We start from the raw sequence: 6504 nt of genomic DNA on the forward strand, positions 1-6504 counted from the left end.
TAATGAGAATAATATAGCATTTTTGAATTAAATCTATAGAAATGTATTTTTGTTTACAAAACTCCTTCATATCACACACTCATCCCATAAAGGAACTTTTTTCATAGCAACAACATGAAAAAAATGCTTCTTATGAATTTTGAGGACAGAATTGATCATTAAAAACAATCAATAATTGGCCTATTTTGTAATTAAACTCTCCCCAACAAATAAATATAGCTAAAATATATGTATATTAGCTATAAAAATAATTACTTATATTATTTTACCCATCTTTACTCAGATAAATATATTGAAAAATCTAACGACGGGTGAGGCGGGGTGATGGGTGAGGATGGGGTGAGGATGGGGTGAGGTGGGGTGATGGGTGAGGGTGGGGTGAGGATGGGGTGATGGGTGAGGATGGGGTGAGGGGTGAGGATGGGGTGATGGGTGAGGTGAGGATGGGGTGATGGGTGAGGTGAGGATGGGGTGATGGGTGAGGTGAGGATGGGGTGAGGGTGGGGTGAGGATGGGGTGATGGGTGAGGTGAGGATGGGGTGATGGGTGAGGTGAGGACGTGGTGAGGCGGGGGTGAGGTGGGGTGATGGGTGAGGGTGGGGTGAGGACGTGGTGAGGCGGGGGTGTCGGTCGCTTGTCGCCGTGGCAGCAGCCGCCGCCGTGTCACCGCCTCCCCCGTGGGAACCGGCCGTCAAACGGAAAGGTTGTCTCACATCTGCATAATCATTAAAACGGCGACAGAAAGTCATTCTGGGAAACAATCAATGTTGTTTTAAAGAGCCTTAAAAAAACAGAAAGGCTGGAGGTGTCTTAAAGAAGATTTAGTGTCTCGTCCCGACGAACGGCAGCGCTGGCAGTTTTACCGGAGACACAGAACCTCCCAGGGTTTAGCAGGCAAACAAACACTGCGGATCAGATTTTATTCAACCAGCGGGAAACACCGACTCTGGATCAGTTTACCTGCTAAACACATTTCAGTCATTATGGAAAATACATCATCATCTTCATAACATCCTTTATTCTGGACTGCAGCTGATCTAATGTTTGGAAGTAAAGTCTGTCTGGTAAAAGCTACAGACTAGTTCAGTACTACAGTAAATATCTCTGATATTTATCTTAGTATTACACGGAGCTGGGCAGATTACCGGAATATTGTGATGAAGTAATAGTGGTAGTGTACTTATATTGTTAGTAATTTAAATGGGAACGAGGCGAAAGCTCGTTCTAAACTTGTGGCTTGTTTATTGTTGTCATAGCAACTCCGTAGCAACTGCCTACCAAGATGGCTGCTGCCGTCTTGAATAACAAATGCAATCAAGACAGTAGTTGCCAGTTCTCTACTAAACCGGGATACATATCTGACAGTTTCCCAGGCATCAGAACTGCCAAGTCGCATTTCATTCATTTTTCATGAGACGTTCGTCTGAATTCTGAATGTTTTGGGGTTTTTTTCTTCCTTCATCCTATTGGCTTGTGACGACACCGCCAGCTCTGATCGCTGAATAAGTTTACGCCTGATCCACAGTCCGTCGTTATTGCTGCTGTGAACAGAGACATGAACTGTTCACCCAGAACTGATGCCGTGGCCTGGCGCAGCCGGACGGACCCGTTTAGGATGAACCTGTATAACTGCCTGCAGCTCCAGTTTATTCACGGGTTTTATCGTGTTTTTCCTTCATTGCTTTGGCCGCTACAAGCTGAGAACCAAAACTTCAACAGCACTACAGAGACAAAACACTTCAAACAAGAGAAAATAATAAATACTTGAATTATTAAATAAACCTACATAAAACACCGTTTAAAAAATCTCATTGGTACATAATAATAATGTGTGGAAGAAAACAGATTTCAGCGGAGCAGTAGATCCACACAGTCCCTGCAAACACTGTAATTCATATAGTAATATTAAAGTTTTTGTAATGTAAACGCAGATAAATGTCTCAGAACCTGAATGCCTGTTTAGTTTTTATTAATTTGGGCCAGAAACTTTCAGCACTAAAGTGAAAAAAGTTTAAACTAAATCAGAACTAAATTGGGACATGAGAGCCTATTAAATAAAAACAGCAGATAACGGTGACACGGGGAAGAAGAGCAACATGGAAAAAAGAGGAAAAGAACAAGAAATAATAAAAGAAGTGATGAGGAAGCAAAGGGGAGGAGAGGAGGTAAGGAGAGTGTCCTCCTCCATCAGCAGATAAGCGGCAGAAACAGATGAATCCTATTGGCCGGAGAGCCTCATCCAGCCTCTTATCTCCTCGCCTTCATGAACTCAGGACACATTTCATAGAAATTTGCGAAATCAGGAAAGCCGTGTATCGTGTCATCTATCACCGGCCGACGCCGGCCCATACATCCTCACAGCTTCACAATAAAAGCCACAATTGACATATTTTTTTTGCTTCCCAACAATTATGCTGCAGCCGCTTTCAAGGTCGAACAAAACTTTGAGGAGTTTAAGTTTCAGGTCCAGAATGAACACATTTACAGATGAGCAGCCAGACAGTCGGGACGAGGAGCCGGAAAAACTTATGACGGAATTAAAATAAAGACAAAAGAATTTATCTTACTGTTTGAATTCCCTCAAAACACAAAACAATCAAACGGAAACTTCATGAAATAAAACATCATTAATCATCGACTCTTTGTTCCCTCTGAACGAGGTTGTTGTCACGTTATCAAAAATAAAACAGTATTATAAGATATCATATCTTCTACCTGCTCCGTTTCGAACAGAAAATATAACATTCGCACGTCACATGTGCAGAATAATTTGTTCTACATTTTTATTTCTTACGTTTGTTTCATGCTATTTTATTTTGTTTTCTTTTTTCTTGATTGTCTTTTCTGTCTGTTTGAAATAAATAAAATAAAAAAATAAAAACGGTATCATAGACACAGAAAAGTTTTCATCCACATGAACCTGCACAACAACTACGACCCTGAGCGTTGTTTTAAACATGCCAGACCCGCAGGGGGCAGCGTAGCGCAAAGCTAAAACCCGTCAGCAAATCAGATTGCTTCAAAACAAACAACTTCCTGTTGGGAATTAAATCTGGAGGATCATTTGTGCTCTGCTCCTCCCAACACCTTGCCACGCCCCTCTGAGTCTCATGGCCACGCCCCTCTGATTCTCATGGTCACGCCCCTCAGTCTCATGGCCACGCCCCACTGATTCTCATGGTCAAGCCCCTCAGTCTCATGGCCACGCCCCACTGAGTCTCATGGTCACGCCCCTCTGAGTCTCATGACCACGCCCCTCAGAGTCTCATGGCCACGCCCCTCCGAGTCTCATGGCCACGCCCCTCAGAGTCTCATGGCCACGCCCCTCTGAGTCTCATGGTCACGCCCCTCTGAGTCTCATGGCCACGCCCCTCTGAGTCTCATGGCCACGCCCCTCAGACTGCTGGCCAGTCAGATTCGTCTGGGGGCGGGGCTAAGCTTTCATGCAGGTTACACTTTAATAATTTATTCATTTAAAAAGTTTTGAGTTTTCTCATTTTTCTGATTTAAAATTTCTAATCCGAGACATTTTTTTTTTTACAGTTTACACCTTAAAAAAAAATGCTTTTGAATTTACATTTCTATGCAAATGTTCATTATAAACAATTAAAGACATGAAACTTTGGTTTGTGCATTTTAACCTGGATAATCTCTTTACTCTGCATTTGTTCTGTCCAGAGATGAACTGAGAGCTTCCAGGCCAACATCAGTTTATTCTCCGTTTCCTCTGTGGTATTAAGCAGAACCTGGTCTGCAGCTCGCAGGCAGTGAAGTTTGAATCGGGTCCTGAATGTGTGCCCTCGTGTTGTGCATGACAAACTGGTCCAATTCCAGGCGTGTCGGGACGCCCGGCTGATATTTGTCTTGCTGGTGTTGAAGATGTTTTGCCGGTTCCCTCCTCTTGTGTTTTTTTTAGTTTCCCTGCAGATTTAAATCGGCTGGAGGGCCCGCGGTCCGTTCCTCCTCTGACAGCGCAGAAATAATTACAGTTACAGACCGGCTCGCTGTTATATTAGCCCTCTTATCAGGCTGCAGGGGGGAGTAGTTGATCAAGCGAGGTCACTGTATCCTGACCACAGCACAACAGCTACACGGTTATTTGGAGATATGATAAATAAAAGCTGCAACAACACTCTTATCAGCCTCTGAGTGCTTTTTGTTTCATTCTCTCTGCTCTGTGGCCGCGTCTCCGGAGAAAAGAGGGGAAAGTTAACAAAAACCTGCAACCATCTGGTGATTAACTCCGGAGCTAAAATAACAGATGATTTCTCTGCATGATTTTAAAGCTTCAAGCTGAGAAAGTGTGCTTTCAGCATGCATGCGGGGCTATTTATTCATTCCCCGACCCTGTCAGATAGCGTGTGAGGTTGTGTAAATGCAGCCACATTATTCTAACAACGGGGTCGCAGACAGCAGAGAGCAGAGATAATAGATGCACCTACATTATCCTGAGGTGGCGGGGAAATTGAGAGGTGAGGAGGGTGAGCAGAAAAGATGTGCCTACATTATTAGAAAGCCAGATTGATAGTGACGGAGGTCGAGGCTGAGGGGGTAAAAATAAATACATCTACATTATTCTGGAGTCATGCGAGTACGGGAGGTTAGGCCGAGCGAGAAAAACAGATGCAGAGGCATTATTCTTTAGTCAAAGTGAAATTTTTAGAGGTGGAGGTGAAGCTGGAAAACTGTGTGAACCATTACTCTTCGGTTAAAGTGATAGTGGGAGGTTAAGGATGCAGCTTTACCTGCTTTATTCAGAGCCTGGAAGGCCACAGTCAGCGGCTGCTGGTGAATCCCTACAGGAGAGAAAACAGTTATTATGACACAAATCACTTCATTAGTACTTCAGTTTACTGAACACATTCATAACAAATGCTGTCACACGCTGCTAAAACAACCTGCACACAAAAATTAGGACCAAGTATTTAACTTTCTACTACTTAATTACATAACAATGCACACTTTCCAAAATCATAATGCAATGTGAAAAACATGTAGAAAATGCTAGAAAGGGTGATTAATATACATTATTTGATAAATTAAAATAGTTTAACAAGAGCCGGAATGCAAACAATTTCAACTGGTCACAATAAGTAAATAACTGATTTACAAATAAAACTATTTTGAATATTTTTTTTTGTTGATGTCAAGGCAAAATGTTCATGTTTAGTCTTCAGTCTGTATGTTGAAATTCACACCGACAAGCAGCGTCAACAGTAAATGTTGCTCAGGAGGGTTTGACATGAATTGTGTTGTGCAGAAACCTTCAGCATGAATATGACAGATAGTCAATGTAGCGACAATGCAAACTACCACAGCGCCAACTTTCTGACAGCAGTTTGAGCTCAGATATGCAGAGCTGGTGGTTTACCGCCTCGGGAACCGCTTCACGTTTTCAGTGTCAGGACGGCAAAAACTGAAAGAGGAGAGCCACAGCACACAGGTGACAGACAGACAGACAGACAAAAACACAAACTACAGTCAAACATTTACAAACTGACGTCTCACTGCCACACATTTAGGTCAAAACACCTGCTGTAGTTCAAATTTCAGTTTAATTAACTCCTCACAACTCCAACTGTATATTCATATAATATTTAACAGATAAGATTATTAAAAAGTTTATTTATTTCAGTTACTCAAATAAGTGAGGTTTTTGTTGTATTTAAATTTAGCATTGCGTTAGAAAAACACAGACAACATATCAGACAGTCAAAATAAAACATATAAAGCTGCAGTAAAGGACTTAAACTGAGGTTCTGCTGATCTAATGACCTGATCATTTAACTTGATTAATTTAACCTGATCAGTTTGACCACCTGTAACGAGGAAGACTTCAATACGGGGTCCATTTTAAAAGCACTTTATTAAAAACACTTTATTTAGCACTGGTTGCACTTTAAGCACAGATTTGTACATTAATAGCCATTTGGAATCAAGAAATTTTAACTATTGATATTTAACTAGCATGTAGCCATTTGTGCCGCAGGTTAACCAACTTAGTTTAAATCAAACGGAATTAGTGTCGTTTGTGCCGTTATCATTTTTAAGATATTAATAAATGTTTCCAGAGGTTATTAATGGTCAACCAGACACATGTTGTGTTAATTAAACGGTACTACAAATATTCTCGTTGCACAAAATATCAAACTCAATTTATATATTTTTTGTTTGCTTTAAACTTTTTTATCTTAAAAATTATCACGGCACAAACAATTTTTTTGCTGCACAAACGTTTGACACCAATTTCGTTTAATTGGAAGAAAATTCAAATACTAAAATCCAAACGCTCACCTGTCTTTTCCGTTTCCGCTCCAGGGTGTTCGGGCAAATGTTTCCCCAGGGATACAGAGAATATTTATTGGTTCCGGGAGAGGAAAGGTCCCGGGATAAAATTGTGGGGAATTTTCATAACTGCGCTTTGGTGTAAGGCTTAAATATTAAATATTTATAAACGGGATAATGTGTATAGATTTGTATTTATTTAAAATGTATATAGATGGA

The 6504-nt window shown here is 41.2% G+C and overlaps 1 long non-coding RNA gene across 1 annotated transcript; it reads right to left on the reverse strand.

Moving 5' to 3' along the window:
• Positions 1–3537: 3537 nt before the first annotated feature.
• Positions 3538–6388, reverse strand: LOC103470820 (uncharacterized). Its single transcript, XR_534532.2, has 4 exons — positions 6295–6388; positions 5265–5416; positions 4746–4796; positions 3538–3965 (listed from the first exon to the last, which is right to left on the reverse strand). It is a non-coding gene; the product is annotated as an uncharacterized LOC103470820 (long non-coding RNA).
• Positions 6389–6504: the final 116 nt, after the last annotated feature.

This window comes from Poecilia reticulata, chromosome 9 (assembly GCF_904066995.2).
Source record: "Poecilia reticulata chromosome 9, P_reticulata-male-v2, whole genome shotgun sequence".
Classification (NCBI taxonomy): Eukaryota; Metazoa; Chordata; class Actinopteri; order Cyprinodontiformes; family Poeciliidae; genus Poecilia; species Poecilia reticulata.